Source organism: Heteronotia binoei, chromosome 1 (assembly GCF_032191835.1).
Source record: "Heteronotia binoei isolate CCM8104 ecotype False Entrance Well chromosome 1, APGP_CSIRO_Hbin_v1, whole genome shotgun sequence".
Classification (NCBI taxonomy): Eukaryota; Metazoa; Chordata; class Lepidosauria; order Squamata; family Gekkonidae; genus Heteronotia; species Heteronotia binoei.
The window spans coordinates 56,848,522-56,867,979 of NC_083223.1; the positions used below are offsets into that span (position 1 = coordinate 56,848,522).

The 19,458-nt window shown below is 42.0% G+C and overlaps 1 protein-coding gene across 2 annotated transcripts in view; it reads left to right on the forward strand.

The window, feature by feature from the left end:
• Positions 1-14,905: 14,905 nt before the first annotated feature.
• MYOM2 (myomesin 2) overlaps positions 14,906-19,458 on the forward strand; it is a 137,333-nt gene continuing 132,780 nt past the window's right edge. Inside the window, exon 1 of one of the 2 annotated variants that reach the window (XM_060234923.1) lies at positions 14,906-15,053. The gene's annotated coding sequence lies outside the window, so the exon portion shown is untranslated. Of the gene's footprint in view, positions 15,058-19,458 lie in introns of both variants that reach the window. The other variant, XM_060234932.1, reaches the window with a different exon arrangement.

A 19,458-nucleotide genomic window follows, 5' to 3' on the forward strand; every position in this document is an offset into this window, starting at 1 on the left:
ACTTCCCTGCTCAGCACATTTCTATGAATCTTTTTGGAGCTTGCACTTTCCTTCCTGATCATCAGGTTAGCAGTTGTTCCCCGTAATCTTCAGATGGGCCTAGTTCTGCCTTAGCTTGGTGTCCTGCTTGCTCCTGCAAACATAGCAATAGTATTGCATCCTTATGTATCAACACATCTTGCAGTCTTGGGTCCCCACTCCCTACAAATATACCAAAAGGTGTTTCCCTGGTCTGTCTGAATTAGATCATTCGAAGAGGGTGCTATTTTTTTCAATTCCAACCCTCTGATCAGGGAGGGAGAGTGGCACGGTACAGCCCAGGGGTGGCCAAACTAGCTTAATGTAAGAGCCACATAGAATAAACGTCAGATGTTTGAGAGCCACAAAACATGAACATCAGATGTTTGAGAGCTGCAGGGAGAGAAGGAAGGAGGAGGGGAAGAGAGGTGGAAAAGAAGCAATTTTAAATGCATTCTCCAAGTTGCAAGCTGGCTTGGCCTGGATAAGTGATTTAAAGAGAGAAATGCCTTCTCCAAGCTTGCCAACAGAGAAGTGGGGGCTTTGAGAGCCACACAATATGTGTGAAACAGCCACATGTGGCTCCCGAGCCTCAGTTTTGCCACCTCTGCTATAGCCCAATCTCATGAGATCTTGGAAGCTAAGCAGGGTGAGTACTTGGAAGGCAGACCTCCAGGGACAACTCTGAAGAAGGCATTGGGAAACCATCTCTGCTTCTCACTTGCCTTGAAAGCCCCTTGCTGGGGTCAATGTAAGTTGGCTGCAACTTGATGGAATTCCCCCCCCCCCCCCGCCACCCTTCTGATCCCACACACTGGAACTGTAGTTTCTAATGCAAACTTTGACACCTGGTTACAGATCTGGTTGTTCCTGAGCCCTTTTACCAAAGTGTTGTTTATGTTATTTCTTCCTTCCTTCATCCATCACTGTTGTGAGGCCTGGTGGATAAATCTTCAGCAATGGGAAGTGTAGAATGTATCGGTCATACCATAAGTAACTGAGGGGACTATCCACTGCCTAATGGAGTGTTGCAATATGCCAGCAATGCCTTATATATGCCCTCTTGACTGACAGCTGCTTTTTTCACCAGGACACTTTCTGTTTGTATGCATTGTTCCACAAGGCCATTGGATTGGGGATAATGGGGACTGGAGGTGTTGTGATAAAAATCCTATTCTTCTGAAAGCTGTTTCAGTTCTGAGCTAGGAAGCTGAGGGGCATTATCATTACAGAGTTCAAGTTCTGCAAACTGCACTTTCAGGCTTGCTATAAGAGCATAAGAGAAGCCATGCTGGATCAGGCCAATGGCCCATCCAGTCCAACACTCTGTGTCACACAGTGGCCAAAACCCCCCCAAAACCCAAGTGCCATCAGAAGGTTCACAAGTGGGTCTAGAAGCCCTTTCACTTTGCCCCCCCCAAGTACCAAGAATACAAAGCATCACTGCCCCAGTCAGTTCTAATAATATATTTTGATGCCACTGATGGACCTCTGCTCCATATTTTTATCCAATCCCCTCTTGAAACTGGCTATGCTTGTAGCTGCCACCACCTCCTGTGGCAGTGAATTCCACATGTTAATCACCCTTTGGGTGAAGAAGTTCTTCCTTTTATCTGTTTTAACCCGACTGCTCAGCAATTTCATTGAATGCCCATGAGTTCTTGTATTGTGAGAAAGGGAGAAAAGTACTTCTTTCTCTACTTTCTCTATCCCATGCATAATCTTGTAAATCTCTGTCATGTCACCCGCAATCAACGTTTCTCCAAGCTAAAGAGCCCCAAGCGTTTTAACCTTTCTTTATAGGGAAAGTGTTCCAAACCTTTAATCATTCTAGTTGCTCTTTTCTGCACTTTTTCCAATGCTATAATATCCTTTTTGAGGTGCGGTGACCAGAATTGTACACAGTATTCCAAATGAGACCACACCATCGATTTATACAGGGGCATTATTATACTGACTGATTTGTTTTCAATTCCCTTCCTAATAATTCCCAGCATGGTGTTGGCCTTTTTTATTGCAATCGCACATTGTCTCGACATTTTCAGTGAGTTATCTACCATGACCCCAAGATCTCTCTCTTGGTCAGTCTCTGCCAGTTCACACCCCATCAATTTGTATTTGTAGCCGGGATTCTTGGCCCCAAAGTGCATTTCTTTGCACTTGGCCACATTGAACCTCATCTGCCACGTTGACACCCACTCACCCAGCCTCAACAGATCCCTTTGGAGTGCCTCACAATCCTTTCTGGTTCCCACCACCCTGCTATCACTGATGTACTGGTCCTACCTCACAGGAGTGTGTATTTCCAGATATACGGAATAATCATCCATACTGTTCAAGTATGTTTGTGAACTGTAACACGATCAGCACCTACCTTCTCATATTTGGAAGAGTGAGGAATCAGTGGTCCCACTTGCTGCAGCAGTTGGGAATTCAAACAAGTGAAACAGTTGGGCACAGTGTTAGCAATATAATGGTTAAAATGTGGCCAATACATGAGCTTCCATGCTCTCTCTTTTTACATAGTTCAGTCCCTAAATAGCCTTCATACATCTTTTGAATGTAGTATGCCACAGGGTCCTTGGAATCACTATCTTACTGCCTTTGAAAATCAGTGCAGCTATTGCTGATAGTTCATCCCTACAATTCCAATATTACCAGATCCTTTGATTGCGGCTGCTACGGTCCTCTGGCCAACTTTCAAGTATACACTGTTTGAGGACTTCTGTACCGTCATTTTTTATGTTTCATCCTTAATTTGTTGCAGTTTCCTTTCCGAAATAGGCAGAGACCTCTGTCAGGGCCTGGGGATTATGGGGATGAGTCGGGCAAGGCAGGGCCCTCTAGAGTTCCACTTTCTCAATGGCTCTTTGACAGACCAGTAAGAATCCTTGTTGGGGCTGTGATTTTTCTTTTGTGCACTCCCTCCCTCCCCAATGATGGGCATTTCACTTACTTGTTGAAATAAGAAACGGAAGGGCTTAGGCTGTAGCAGGTTGTCTACAAGCCAAAATAGATGGATGAAGACTTTCAATTCCCAGCCAGTGGTAATCTTCTATTTGTGTTTATTAGACTCCTGTCATTTCAGGCACATAACATCATTTCTCTTCTCTGGTTAAATAATCTTTATGGACTGTTGAGACTTAAGGGATCACAACCATGTATTTCGGAGAAATGTATATTTCAGAGGGAGGAAGTGACAGACATAGAAAAAGATAATCAGCCCCAGAAGGTTACAAGAATTAAACCTTTTCTGTTCTCTTTTGAGAAAGAAAATATCTGAGTACCATTCACAACTCTGTTTGTACAATAGTGCTCATGTTTACTTCAGTGGATAGTGAATGTGGAGGCCCTTGAGTGCATCATTTTATAAGCTCTGTATTGGGAGTCTGGAGATGAACAATGAGATAGCCAAGTTTGGACACAGAGGCCAATATGGGGGAAAGATCTGAAGTGATTTATAATAAAAGAACATGTCTCAATGGACTACAGTACTGAAAATTCAATTTCAGATAATTAAAAAGGGGAAAATAAAACAGTAAATTATATTTCTATCAAATAAACCTATGAAAGAGCTATATTTGTGAAACTGAACTCTCTCCCTAAAAGCTAAAATGACTAAACTGAGTCCTTCATACATTGGTCATGTTATGAGAAGTCAAGAGTCATTGTAAAAGACAATAATACTAGGAAAAGTTGAAAGCAGTAGGAAAAGAAGAAGACTACATGATTGACTCAATAAAAGAAACCAAGGCCCTCAGCTTGAAAGAGCTGAGTAAGACTGTTAATAACAGGACATTTTGGAAGTCTTTAATTCATAGGAATGCTATAATTCAGAAGTGACTTGACAGCATTTAATACACCTATAGAGTTCAGGTTATCATCTCAAAGAGGATACCACAGTGCTGAAGCAAGTATATAAAGATAATAATTTAGATAAAGCTTTGTGTTTGACAAAGGCTTAAAATGGGAGCTTTTTAGTTCAAGAACAAACATGACTAGTGTGGGAATAGTTTTATAAAACTATGCTTGATATAAAGATAATATCAGGCTAGACAGCTCTTTAATCTCTTTCACCAAGGAAGTTTACGCTCTAATATTCTTAGATTTAATAATGTTTTGTTTGCTGATTGGAACGAGAATTTAAATTTCAGTTTGCTAACTGTGTGGGAAATTTTGCATTAATAGTTTTTGTTGATAGAGCTTTGGAGAAAATGACTATAATTAAATATCTGAAAAGAGAGAAAAGAGTAGATGAGTTTTTGACATTTTCCCCAGTATTATTCCTGTTTTTCTCTTGTTTTGCTCTGATCTTTCCCAGACCTGGTTTGATACATGTTGTATGGATGGAGTGCATTTTTACCACAAGTTCCTGGGAGGAAAATAGTAAAAATGTAATGGACAGGAGTGCCCACAAATCACAGCTGTGTGTGTGGGGTGTGTGAGTTTTGCCTGTGGTGCTGGACAAAGAGACGTTTAACTCTTAGACTACTGCTCTTTTTCCAGTATATGCTGTTTGCCCCAAGTTACTTACTTGTGGCATGTAGTACCCCCAGGAAGCCTATTTGGATCAAGAAAAGAGCACAGGGAGAAGAACAACACTTAACCAACACTAGTGGACCTGCTGGTGGACCTCCTGGTGGCAACAGAGTTTTGGCCACTGTGTGACACAGAGTGTTGGACTGGATGGGCCATTGGCCTGTTCCAGCATGGCTTCTCTTATGTTCTTATGCTCTATCACCATGGTCCTAATCCAATTCCTGTGCTCCAATGCTGCTATTTAAAGAGATGGAATGTCTGATTGTGGATCTCCAGCATCTCCCCTGTTTTACCCTTAAGAACTATGTGAACAGCATATGAACCAAGGGTCATGTTTTTTTAATAACCCCATAATAGATGCCTGATGCTTTAGGCTACTTCTAACATGGACACAATTAAAAGTAGCTAAAGATCGATTCCTGTAAGAAGTAGAATATCACATGATCACATTTTTGTTGGAAAATAAACATTCCTCCCAGTAAGCTTAATGTTGTTTTAGCTATCATATTTCCCCTTTGGTTCATAGAGGAGAAAGAAAGAAAACAAAATTGCTGGAGTAAGGACAGCAAATTGGAAAGTCTGGTCTGTGGTTTAATGCAGTACTACTGCCATCTGAAAGTTTTATCAGTTATGAAACTAGATGGCAGATGTAGCTGTAGAGAGAGGGAAAGATCATTTTCCGTAAATTCAATTGGAAGGCTATCCAAGCCTTTGGAAACATTTAGGTAAAGACACATAAGCCCTGTTCACACAGCGTGTTGAGTCTGTGTTAAACTGACACAGTTCTGTTCCGAATATCTTTGTTCCGGATATTTTTCAATCAGACTGTCATTCGAATCACTCCGCAGTGAAACCCTCTTCTGCCGTCCACACTATGGCACCATGCAGTTCTTTTTTTCTCCACTTTTATGCACATATGCACACATGTGCATAATGTGCATGCGCATAGATTAAAACATGTGGTTATGCAGTTATGTGCATATCGCTAAGTAGTAAAAAAACCGGCAGCCATAAACTGGATGTCTGAGGCTCCTTTTGCTCCGGGACAGCCTTCAGACTTCCGGAAGTTGGTCGAGAACTATCCAGACGGGGAAACTATGAGGTGAAACCGGATAACTCAGAAAACACTGCAAAGGAGCAGGTAACAAAATACTCCAGTTCCGAGACGGAATTTTTTTTTTTTGGGGGGGGGGGGCGCTACTACGAGTTAATACCGGGAGGCAGATGTTGCTGTCTGATAAGCCACTTTTACTCCAGTATGAAACAGCAGCGACAACTGATTATACAATGTGTCTGAACAGCCCCATATAGTATTTATTACTAAGAAAGTAAACCAACCTAGGCAATTATGAGAGTGCATATGGGGGAATGTATGGGAGGTAGCGATGGATGAAACTGTACATGGAGTTTGTTTCATTTTTCCTTTTATAAAGAGTTTGTGTTGTGTAGTGGTTAGAGTGTTAGTGTGTTAGCCTGGAGAAGTTTGGGTTTAGCTACTTTGTCATGATCAGGGCTTTTTTTGTAGCAGGAACTCATTTACGTATTAGGCTACATACCTCTGATGTAGCCAGTCTTCCAATAGCTTACAGTAGGCCTGGTAAACTCTTGGAGTTCCTGCTACAAAAAAAAGCCCTGGTCATGATGATCATGGGATGACCTTTGGAAAGCCACTGGTATTCAGCATAACCCATTTTACAGAGTTTTTTTCTGAAAGAGCAATGAGCTCCTTAAGGGAACAGTGGGGTGATTAATGTAGTAGATAAAAAAAAAGATAAGTGTTCTTGGTGGGATCATAATCATCCCAATTTGTTGTTTAAAGGAAGGGCTCAGTGAAGGACAGGGAGCTGTTGGGGATATAAGTTTAAGGAAAAAATACTGGGCACCACAGTATACAGTTAAGACTGGAGAATCAAAAATACCACATGAAAAGCATTAAAACAATAAACATTATTATTAAAAGTGTCTGTGTTTAATCCTATAATGTGTGCATATGTTTTACAAACAGTATCCTGAATTATGACAACCAAACATAATTCATTAAAGTTCATACATCAAAGACAGTTAATTATACATCCTATATTAGTAGAAATCATTCTCCAATGTCAAGTCCAGAGTAATTGTATAAGAGAAAGCCTGCTAAGGAGTGTATCACATCATCAAAGTACTGCAACTCTGGATTTCAGATTCTCTTATAGATGAGTGGTTCACTCCAGCCGGACTTCTTTCAAAAAGACAAGCCTATAACAAGACAAGGATCCAAGAGCCCAATATACAACCGATGTAAGTCATTTTGAAGACTCTCTTTATCAAGAGATTGCAATCCTTATAATGGTTAGCCTCTTCTGGGAACAAAATGCTTCAAGATGGAATGTTACAGCCTGCAATATCAGTAGCAAAATGCAAGTACCTTTCCATTAGGCTTAGTATTCCTGCCTGCTTTCCGTGACTTATATCCCCCTATCCTCTCCACTTTCCTTGCCTCATTCTCTCCTTCTCAGCCACTCACCAGCTTGTCTTTTATCTGCTTCTCATCTTCTACTATGTTTATTATTTATTTACTTCATTTCTCCACAGTGGGGACTAAAGCAGCTTACAGTATTCTACTATCTTCTTTTTTCTTCACAGCAACTCTCTGAGGTAGGTTAAGCTAAAAGTATGTAGCTGGTCCCAAATCACCCAATAAGCTTTCACGACAAGATGGGGATTTAAACCTGGGTTTTCCAAATGCTACTCTGAAGCTGTAACTGTCACACCACACTGGCTTTCATGGGCGGCTGCTGTCGAACAGTAAAGCAGTGAGGCCTAGGCGAGTCATGCAAGTCAGGTGGTGTCAGGTCACCTTGCAGTCGCTGCCAGGCCTGGCCCTGATCAATCCTCCCTCAAAGGCCAAAACTGAAATCAAGCCTAGAATATTGAAGTTGCTTAGTAACTGCCACCGGGGGCTTCCATTTTTTTGAAGCAACAGGTGTTCCTTTTATCATTTGGGTTATTTTAACCCTCCCCCCATGTATTTTTTTCGTTTCAGATTTTTCTGAAAACCTGGAGCATTTTTCAGGATTGCAAAAAGATCTGCCTTCTCTGTTTACAGCTCAAATCATCGGATTTAAATATGCACAGATTTGACCAACTTTGTGATGAGAATATACAAGTGCGAACCCACAATACTTGTTGGAGGATCCTTCCCCCCCTCTTAGCCATGCTCCCCTTATCATTGTTGCTGTTCTCAGGGAGCCTGCCACTGTTCCCACCCTCCTTTCACTTCTGCTGCCTGCTTTGGCTCTCCCCAGTGCCTCCACCTCAGCACAGTCTGTGCTGCCAGGCCCTTTGCATCTCCTGCCCCCCTGTCACTTCCAGTGCTGGCAAGCTCTGCTTCCCTCCAGTGAGGCATCCAGCTTCTGCTACTGAGCCTGCCCACTTATGGCTTGCATCACCAATAAGCTAGACACAGCTCTGGTTCCTCCCCTGCCTCTGCTCATAGTGAGCACAGCATGCCTCTACAAGTGCACCATGACTCCCAGCCCTCCTTGGCCCACACTGCTGGTGATCATGACACAGTTCTGGGTCCTCCTGCCTTTTCTTCTAGCATGGCATCCAGTCTCTGTTGCTTGACTCACAGCAGCTCCCATCAACTCCACCATTTCAGCTGCTGCCAGAAGAGATAGGTTTGTTGTCTGTGTGAGCACTTGGCTGCTGGGCTCAGCAGGCTCCCCACCCGCCACATCAATGGGAGCAAGCTCTGCACAGATTCACCTCGGACATTTTGCTCCTGATTTCACCTGACCCTTTCCCCCTTCTATGTTGAATAAAGTATTTGGTTATTTTGGAGCTTTCAAAAGCTCTTGTGTACCATTTTCAGAAGTATAAATTAAGGAGATTATCTTGTTTCTTCCTTCAAGTCCCTGGGCTGGGCCAGCATCAAAATTTGATATCATGACAGGATGGGACAGCCGTAAACTTTCAAATAAAAAGCAAATAGATTAAAGGGGCTGCTCAGCCAGAGCAGGAAAAAAACTGAGGGAAAATCCTGTGTGTGAGGGAGGGAAGAAGGTGAGATTGCCATATTAGCATATTTGACACCCAGGGCTGATAATTTTTTAACACTCCCTTCCTCTATAACAACAATCAATAATAATTATTAAATAAGTGCACCTTAGAGAGCAAAAAGGGTTTCAGGGAATAAGTTTTTAAGAATCAAACCAGAAAATCTCTGCAGCAGAAACTGAAGGGAGGGGATGTTTTTGCAAGCCCAGAAGAACCAGTGCACTGTACGGGGTACCTAGCAGTACCAGTGCAGTCACAGAATGCCTAGCAGACTCCAATGCCATTGTGGCAATGCCAGCTCAACAGGACTGATGTCAAGCTCAGAATCACAGTTGAATAAAAAGGTGAGGGGGGGGGCTGGAAGCCCAGCAGGACCAGTGAAATGTACAGCACCCAGCAAACTAGTGCTTTCTATTAATAATATTAACAAATGTTTGCTACTGTAAGACTCTGAAATACATTCTGTCACCAAGCAGGATAGAGATGAGAAGGTCTTAAGGCTAAGAAGGAAAAATGAAAGAGGAGGGCACACAGAAAAAAATAGGTGAAGGGAGACAGAAATGAATGAGAACAGTATGGAAAAGAGGGAGATAAATTAAGAGAGAGAAAGGTTGTTTCATCTTGCTGCAGCACCCTAGCCCATAAGATATCTTCAGCCCAGACGATATCTGAGTGTCTTTGATCAGAGCCAGGGCCTTTTTGGCTCTGATTCTGACCTAGTGGAACTCTTTGTCGAATAACATCCATATCCTGTGGGCAGGGCTGGCTCTCCCTCTAGGCAAACTAGGTGGTTGTCTAGGGTGCCGGCAGGGTGGGGGTGCCAAAATCGGCCCTCCCCATACCCAAGACAAACCCCTAGTGTGCCTCTTCCTCCACTCACCCGCGCCTTTTCCTCACCCATAGCTTGTCCATCTGACCTCCTCCCCGTCACTTTTCCTCTTCCTCCATCCACCCGCGCCTTCCTTTCACCCATAGCTTGTCCATCTGACCTCCTCCCCATTGCTTTTCCTCTTCCTCTGCCCCCCTCCCGTGCCTTCCCCTCACCTGTAGCTTGCCTGCCTCACCTCCTCCCTGTCGCTTGTTCACCCTTTGGGCAGTGGGGCATGGTGCCACAGGGCTGCATTGGGGCGGGGGCACCAGGTGGCATAGGGCCACCAGGTTTGCCCCACCTCATCCGGTACTCCTCTCCCCTGTTTTTCTGCCCCTCCCAATGAGACAGTGGCACAGTTTGAAGTTCTTAGTGCCATCTGGAAATGTCTTAACTGTTGTAATTTTACTCTTCTAAATTGCCTATTACTGTAGGCTATTATTGTGCAGCTATCAGTGTGCTGGCTTGGTTGCCGGGCTTAGCATGATCTGTTAAGCAAGTCTGCTTCAGTCTTGGAGAAAGGGAAGTCTAGTTGGTCCTAGAGGGCTTTTTGCTATGCTCAGATTTCCCTGCACCCCTAGTGGCTACAGCCAGAACTGATTTTTAAAAATAAAAGGAAAGACATTCAGCTGCACGCAGCATGACACTAGCTTCAAGGGCCCTCCTTCAAGGGCCTTCCTTAAGCAGCACCCGGGGCAGACCACACCTGTGCCCTACTCTTGGAATGCCATTGCTCCAGGATCAAGGAAGGATAAACTTACAATAAGAATTCTTCCCACTCCACTCTACTTACTCAGTGGCACTTTTTGCAGTCCACATACTACTCCGCCCCCCTAATTAAATTGACTTACAAATATGCCATATTAGTTAGCTGCTGAGAATCAGAAGGTTGACTGAAATGACTTTTTTGAATTGGTACCACTTTGTCTTTCATAAGATGAGGGCATAAATTTCTTTGGTTGGATCCAGTGATCTATCAGTAGATCTATCACTCATAGTTGCAGATTCTTTCCCCAAAGCTGAACTTTCAGTCATCAAACTGACAGTTCAATGCAAGTCAAAGCCTCAATCAGATCACCTTTCCCTTTTGCTTAGCATTTGAGCTGGATGCCATGTTGAGAAGTTTTTGCCTCTGTTTAGTTAGCTGCTTACAAGGCTTTCTTGCATATATTATTTAATATGCTACATGGTCATGGCAGGTCAAGCCTTGGAAAATAAGCTGTGTTTTATCTTATGAGTTGCAGCTTGCAGTAGGTTTTATGTCTGTGCAGTCAGTATACAGAACCTTCTCAATCACTGGTAAAGGTACTTAACCCTCCATCCCACCCTGATCACACCCTGATTAAAGTAATCCATCGAGCACAAATCATCCCGTCTTTGCATCTACGTGGTCACAATAAGACATATAAATGACGAACAGAGTATTGCTGTTTTTGTGCTCTTGGAGCCATGGTTTCATCAGTTGTGTGTCTATATCGTTAAGGAGATATCACCATTTTTTGTTAATTGTTAAAACTCCTTTTATAGTGATTTGTACAGATGTGAGTTGTGTCTCTGCCTCTTATGTCTACGTTAATATATATGTATAACTTGGACTCTGGTGTAACTGTCCATTGCATCATTTATATTTATAGGAAGTTTGCCTAACATTTTTTAAAAAGTTGTGATCCTTTATTTTAAAAAAGTTAATTGTGTTGTTTCATCACAACAGTTAACTAGCTTTTGTAATTAGCCTAAATAGCAAATCAATTATGTACTTCATTTATAATCTGCATTTCTTGCTGAATTTCAGGGATTGCAACTAAAAATAATGCAGTAAAAACAATACAGTACATAAAACTAACAAGATAAGATATGCTGATACAGACTGGCCTTGTTCACATGTTACAGTGAGCACATGTACAATCCATGTACAATGTATAGTTGATTGTGTTTTTATGTGTGCATTGATTAATGCTCATGTTACAGTCAACGCATGTACAGCTGAATATGTGACATGCACTCCATTTTATCCCAGTACTGGTCTGCAGTTTTATTTGTAAAGCAAATACATGTTGGTTCTTTCCTGCAAATAGATGTGTACACACATACAGGCAGAATGTACATACGTTCATGTAACATGTGAACTAGGCTATTATGAAGGAGCATCACAAGACTGAAGAAAAATGCAGCAAAACACTTTATATACAGCAGTAATAAAGGTGGATTATGATGTTTGATTTTCTAAATAAAGCTTAATACACCCAACGAAGGCTACCTTTAATTCCACAGACATTAATATAAATGCCACTGAACAGTTTTGTTTTACATCCTTATTTTTTGTTGTGCTGATTAATGCTTTAAAAATAATTGACCAAAAATGATCAGGCATTTGACAAAATAGTTTTTGGTGCTTCAAAGGGTCAATTGTTGCTTCTTTTAACGTATTTAAAATCTTACAATTGCTTCCCACATGCTGGAGCTTTAAGGATCTTGTATTTGAAGATGCATCTTACCTTTATTTTTGTTTGGCTTTTGCTTGTCAAAGCATTTAAAGCTGACCTAACAACACTGGAAAGAACATGTTGTACGGTTCAAAAGAGCAATGTGGCCTGAGAGCTACTGAGGAGCTTGGAGGAAGGAGGGAGCGTTATGGTGTACAGTTCCTTTAGGTGTCTGTTGCATCAATGCCTAACAAGTCATTAAGGCCCTTTTGGGCATGTACTCATTTCCTAGTGCTAGGGTAGTTGAACATGCCCATATAGCAATGGTTGTGGAAGGCATGAATGCAACTGAAAACTAGCCAATGACACAAGTATATGAAAGGGCAACATAACAATGGGTTACAGCTAAAAGCCTGTAAAGACTTAATGATAAAATCATCGATTCAGATAATGCCATTGATACAAGTGTTCTCTCCCCGCCCTTGAGATATATGCAGATAGAGTGCAGCATCAATTAAGCTGGCAACAAGCAGTACATGAAATGTGATTTAGTTACCTGGAGTAATAAAGTGCTATGTTGGCTCAAGTCCTGTTCTATTTCTGGGAAGATATAGAAGATTTATATTTAGAACAACATGAAGAAAATAGGGTAGAATATGAGAGGAAGGGGAGAGAGAGAATTATATATCCACATTTTTCCATTTTGGACAGTTTCCTCTTTTTGCTGTTTTCATCCTGTGCTCATCTTTCTCCATTTCTACCCCTAAGAAGAAGAAGTGGTTTATACCCCACCCTTCACTTGAAGTCTCAGAGTGGCTTATAGTCTCTTCCCTTCCTCTCCCCACAACAGATACCCTCTGAGATAGACAGGGCTCAGAGAGCTCTCAGAGAACTGCTCTTGAGAGAACAACTCTGAGAGAATTGTGACAGACCCAAGGTCACCCAGCTGCTGCATGTAGAAGAGTGGGGAATCAAGCCTGGTTCTCCAGATTAGAGTCTACTGCTCTTAATGACTATACCAAACAGGCACCAAAACCTTATAAATATTAGAGACTAACAAGAAAATGGGTCATGGTGAAGTGGCTTCTGTACATCTATATGGTTTGAGCCTCTATGTTAGATAACAAATAATTGGTGGTTGTTACTACTAAGACATGTGACTAGTCAATCATTTGATCAGCAAATACCTGTTACTATTTATGCCATCCTGGGTAAAAAGTTGCATTGAAGCTGCACAACCCAGGACATTAAAAAACTGAAGGAAAGTTTTAACAACCATTGTGTTTCTGTCAACAAGCCACAGGAGACCAAGAAAGTACAGAAGCTGTTCACTGTGGACTCTTTAAGTTTTATATTTTCTCACCTCCATTTTTAAATACAATATGGAGGCTGCTCTTGGGCCTCTCCTACACTTCAAGAGAAAGTTTGTTGAGCAGCATAGCAGACAGTGGAGGGTCTTTTGAAGCTCTGCTGCATGACCAGAGTTTACTTTGTGGAGAGCCCTAGAAACACCCAAAGCAGTTGTCCATAGCTTGATTGGCAGCTCTGAGAGCCAACCACAGAGCTCCTATTCTGCTCTATGGGAGCAGATTATATACGAATATACCACCACACCCTGACTCAGCTGCATTCACTTTGCAGCACAAAGAGAAAAAGGTTAGTTCAATTGTTGTTTGCTGTATGGCTGACTTAGGGGAAGCTTTGAGGGACTCTTCCTCCCCCCATACAAGGTGGGATAATTTTTAAACCACCTGTCCTGGCTGGAAAGGTGTTCCTTGCTGTGGTTTCAGGGACCGAACCTAAAGCTGAAGCTGGACTTTCTTGGGGTCTTCTGCTTTGGGAAGCTATAACTTGGACATTCCAAATCCACTCTTCACCAGACTTGGAGGGCTGGTGGAGGAGAGCCTGCTGACAAATTCCTGTGAGTTTAGTGTCCCTAATTTGTGAGGGGCTGTTCTACTACCTCCTGAACCGAACAACCAAACAAGCCACAAACTGGTTCAGGATATGAAGTGACCCATGAATCAACACAAACCACCAGTTCAGGCAAGGAAATGAACCACCATTTCCTTGTTCATGCCCATCCCTAATGGACACCATAAGCTCTTGTGTATATTGCTATCTGTCTTAAGCACCTCCTTGAATCTTGTCTCTATTCTACATTAGTTGCCATGTTACCTTGTTGCCTTAGAATCAAAGAGTTCTTTTTACTCTCTACTATAGAAATTTATCTACACTTCAGCTAGATTTAATCTTTTCTAAGTCCAGTGTTTGGAACATTGAAAAGTTGCTCCCCAAACTCACATTAACTCCCACTGAATGCAATTGGACTTGCTTCTGAATAAGTTGCTTTAAGGATTTCAGCCTTAAACTCGTGGTTAAACTGCCTTGTGGTTTTTGGTAGTATTATGTCTACACAATTTCAACACCATTTTGTGTAACAGATCAAAACACTTCATTCTATCAGCAAATGCAAAGGAACCATACTGAAGACCAGGCACTGGATAACTGAGAGGCAGAAGGAAGCCACGATCAGAGAAGTTGGTCTTGATTTCTTCCCATGTTAACAAGGCTTTTTTTAACTTAGATGATATGGCTTCACATATGGCAACAATGTTTTTTATAATCCAGGCAGCCCTTAAAGAGACGTTGGGGAGGATCAGTTTACAGCTCAAGGCACCAAGGGGATCTCATGTCGACACTAATAAGATTTTTAAAAACTTAATGACCCTCTGTGGGTCTTTTTAAACCGTTACCACTGCAAATTCAACAACTGGATATTCAGGGGTATCTAACATAACTCCTTAATTCTTCCATAGGACATTTTTACATATAAAATGACATGTTAATTTATGCATGCCAGTAATTAAAGTTTATATTTATTGCTCATTCCACCATAAGATGCTACTGGGCTAACCAGTGTAGTAACTTGGGGAATGTCCTTTTACTTAAATCACACTTTAATGCTTATTAGACACATCCCTGTTTTGTGGAAGCAACTCAATGGATTCTATATATAGCATTGTGGCTGCCCATAAATGGGAGGGTAGGGGCAGTAGTCTTCTTTTAGAGTTGGACATTATTTTTGTTTTCCTCAGCCCTGAGCTTAGTAAGCTGGGCAAGACTGTTCTTCCTCTCTGCTCTGCCACTTTGACATCTCACTGGTAGGTATGTGTTCATTTTAAAAATGATATGCAACATTCAATGTCAGATGAAATGATTTTTAAGAAAATACATGTACTGTTATTTTTCCTTTGTGACATGGCTTAAGTGTGTGTTGATTAATTGTTCATTTTACCACAGGGGTCTTATGTAATCTTTCCCTCTTCATTTTGTGTCCAGGAATACCACCATGCTGCATGCTGGTGGCTGCTTAAATCCTCTCAGAGTCAATGGGATTTAAACAGATTACTTATGAGCTGTGTTGCAATCTAATGGTCCAAATAACTCGGCTCCATTAAAGTCAATGGGAACTTAACAGAAGAGGTTGTGTATATATATATATATATATATACACACACACACACATATACACCATCCAAAAGGCAAACATGCATAATTTCTTTCCTCAATATAAACACAGGAAAATGTATGAATGTTGGTGGCATTTATTTGCGTGGGCATAAATTTATAACTTGTGTTTGGTCAATTATTTTCAAGGAATTCTTTTCAGAGAACAAGCAAAAGAAGCCATTGGTCTTTAATAAGTTTCCAAAGCAATTTTTTTTTTAAAAATCCAGATTCTGCTTGTCACTGATTTTGAGTTGCTTTATTTTAAAAAAAAAAAATGATTTCTGATCTGCTGTTGTCTTTTGTTGATGCTTGGTACCTTTAAGTATCTTTTAAAATTTCCACAGTATTCCTTTTGAAGGAGTTTGGAAATAATGTCTGTGCTCTGATGCCTGATAGAAAGAGAGCAGAACTGGATGAAGAAGATGCAGACAGGAGCCAGTGAAAGTGCTGTGATGAAGGCTAATGGAAGCTGGGATGGCTGGAAATAGCTCTCCCTTTTATTGCCTCCTTGTTTGATTTTCCTGGATGCCTAGTGAAAAGGATAAGGCAGTAGCTGGGATCTGCAAATTTAACAAGGCATCTACAGCAAATCCCTTCTGTGTCCAAGGAGTTGGGTTGGTTACTTTTTCAGATCAATCCAAATTAGTCTACCATCAATTTGTGGACCCAACTAGCCTCTGGGCCCCTATTAAAGTCTATGCAGTTGAATAAAATTGGTGCCATTTATAGCATTTTGTCAGCTTATATTAATGGGGCCTTTTTTGTAGACCCCAAGAGGAAAATAAAAGGTCACTTCTTCCAGGCTCTGTGTAGTACATATAAATGCCTAGCAATCCTGATAGAGAAGTACAGTCTCTTTTTCAGACCTATGGCTCCTCTTCCTTATATGCTATCACAGGGATTTCTTTTAAGAAAATATATGTCTTGCAAGTGGACATGGCGATTTTGCTTACCTGTAATAGAATGGCTCCAGATCCCACTGATGCCTCTCAGGGGCCATTGCCCCACACTACTCTGCCCATAAGTGTATGATGCTGGCAACATCTCTTCTCAACTATTATTCAGCATCAACATAACAGGAGGGCTCCAATGACTGATCAAATGTCTCATTGTTTTAAAAGCTGGGATAAATAGAACCATTTTTAAATGCTTTTCAAGAAAATGCACGTGTTTCTGGGAAATTATTTTCTAATAAAGGTATTTCACAGAAGCATGTATAATATGTATAGGTTAGATGTGGAAGGTTTGATCAGTATGCAGCAAGTGAAGCCTATGCATGGGATGTGTGCAGAAACTCCGAATCTATTCCTTTCAGAGGCAAATTGGTTGAGGATGCTTTGCCAATGCTAGTGTACAAGCTGAGCAATGGAGGGAATGGTGACAGGTGCTTCCTTTTTCCTCCTCTCTCTTTGTTGCCTGAGGCAAATGGAGAGAAAGATGAGAGGGCAGAGTCCCTTGTGTATGTGAGTGTGTGCTTGTATAAGGGAAGTGCAACAAAAGAAGGGTTTACTTTGATTTTGCCCCATCCAATAGCTTTTCATATATATATGTAATGAAATATGTGTCTGGAAAAGAGAAGAGCAAAACCAAGATTTCCACCCTGTCATCCTCACCAAACAGCTGTCATGATGTTTGGGTATGTTTGTGTGCCTTATATTGGTGTGCAGATTTCTGCAACCCTTTGGCTGGGTCCAGACGGGCAGTTTTAAGCCAACACAGGGATGGCATGCAGATGGATTAAAAAATCAAGTTCAGATGTGCACATTTGCTTCCTGTCCCACTCCCGTACTTACCCCATCCTCGAGTGTCTCTGAGGCAGCTCAAAAAGTGGTAGCAAATTCTTCTGCCACACACCATCTGCCTTTCTTGGGATCTGAATGCGAGAGTGCACAAATGAGGTAGACTGGTGTTGTGAACCTGCCAGGATGCCCCAAGCCACTTCCGGCTTTTTTTAAAAAGAAAAAACCGCCACCGAGCACATGAGCGCATATGCGTTTGACCACTAAAATATATGGGGAAAAAGAAACCTGAACTGTGCTAAGGGGATGGTGTACAACAGCTGTCTGACCATGCCAAAGTGTCCCCCGCATGGGCTATGGACATCTTGCATTGGAGCACAACGGGAATAATCCTCTCCATTTGGGATGCCTTCCATGCACCTGAAACTGCCAGTCTGGATCCAGCCTTTGTTTATTTTTATGGTGGGTTGAATAGGCTGATGTAAGTCTTGTCCCCCACTCCATTTATGATGGGCCCCTGTTTTCAAAACTGTTGTTTGTTTATAAACACTAAAGTACCAGAAGTCATCAGGTTGCACTGATTTCCACCAGTTCCCCCACCCCTGGACTTGGGAAAGCCCTGAAGAGAGGTGCCAGTACTCAGTTCTGGTGAGTGGTCGAGGATAATACCATCACGTTGCAGCTGACTTATGATGACCCCACAGGGTTTCAAAGGCAAGAGATATTCAGAAGTGCCTTTGAATCATTACCCCGGACTGCATTGGTGGTCTCCCTTCCAAATGCTAACCTGGGACAACCCTTCTTACCTTCTGAGATCTGATGAGATCAGGCTAGCCTATGCCATCCAGGTCAAGGCTTGGATCAGTACCCTTATAAAGAAGCCCTGCTTATTTGTATATCTTCATTAGTTTTAAAATCAGACATATAGACACAGCACTGGTTCTAGGGCGCATGGCACCCCATGCAGGCTCCCTGCTATGGCACCCCCCTACTGCCAGCCCCCTCCCTTCTGCTGTGCTCTGTTGCACCCCCACTTGCCGTAACGAGGCTGCCTCTCTCTCCCCCCGCTGCTGCCAGCCCCCTTCCTTCCTGTCTGCCATACCTCCCTTCCCATCCTTCGTGCCTCCCTTCCAGTCTGCCGTGCTCTGCCTGTTCCCCCACTCGCCAAGACGAGGCTGGCCCTACTGGCTTTGAAGCAGCTGGCAAGGCTGCGTTTTGAGAAGAGAAAGCTGGAGGGGACTTCTCCCCTCTCCTTTCCAAAAGCCCAATTCAGCGCACTCCCTTCCCGGCTCCCTAGGCAACTGCCTAGTTTGCCTAGTGTGCGAGCTGGCCCTCTATAGACATCAATTAGGGTGAGAAGCTCTGCATTAGGAGAATGAGTTCCACTATATTTCCTGTGACATGAATTACCATAACAAGTTGACAGCCATCCAAAAATGTCTTGAATTGCATAGAGTTTGAATCTAGTAGTCTACTGATCTTGGGTGACAACTACCCAACTAACTGTATTCTTTTAATTGTCTGGATGCACATATCCATCCATTATAGTCAATAAGTGCACTCTACACATGGGCAGATCATTCATTGAGTTTCCCCTCTATCACTTGTGAGTCCATTGAGTATCCCAGAGTGTACTGGGAAACTGTCAGCTACTTATATTGTTCTTCCTTTGAAAACAGTGGAGGTATTTGCCTGCCAGAAGCCACCATTGGTTATTTATATTATACTTCTTCATGTACTACTACAATTGGTGGCTATTTTCTTCACATTAGCCATTGTTGACACTGGTCTAGATTTTGATCTAATCTTTTCCAGTCCTTCAAAGGCTAATATTTCATAAACAGGAGACTAGTGAATGGGCTGTCTGTCCTCTCGCCCAGCATTGGGTGTCCTTCCTACAGAGCCCTGCCTACATCCAGGAGTACTGCAAAAGAAGTAACCTTAAGACTATCCTAGGTCATGGCTTTGGAGTTTGGTATTACATCATTGTGGCCTCCTCTGAAAGTACATACTTGGCAAAGGGGCAGGGATGTTCCATATATGCACCTGCCCCAGGGAATGTACTCACACTATACTGTTCTACACTAGCCCTCAGCTGAATCCATTGTGCACAGGTAAGGGAAAAATTAAAGTACAAAATGTTTTGAAAATGGATTATTCATAAAAGTTTCTTTAAAAAACCCTACATTTTAATTGGTAGAACTTTTATTTCAACTGACTTCTAATATATTTATATCTTCTATTGGAAAATATGCTAATATTTACTGCAGTTGCTAATTTAAAATTGCATTATTCTGTACATTTATATGTTCTTAAA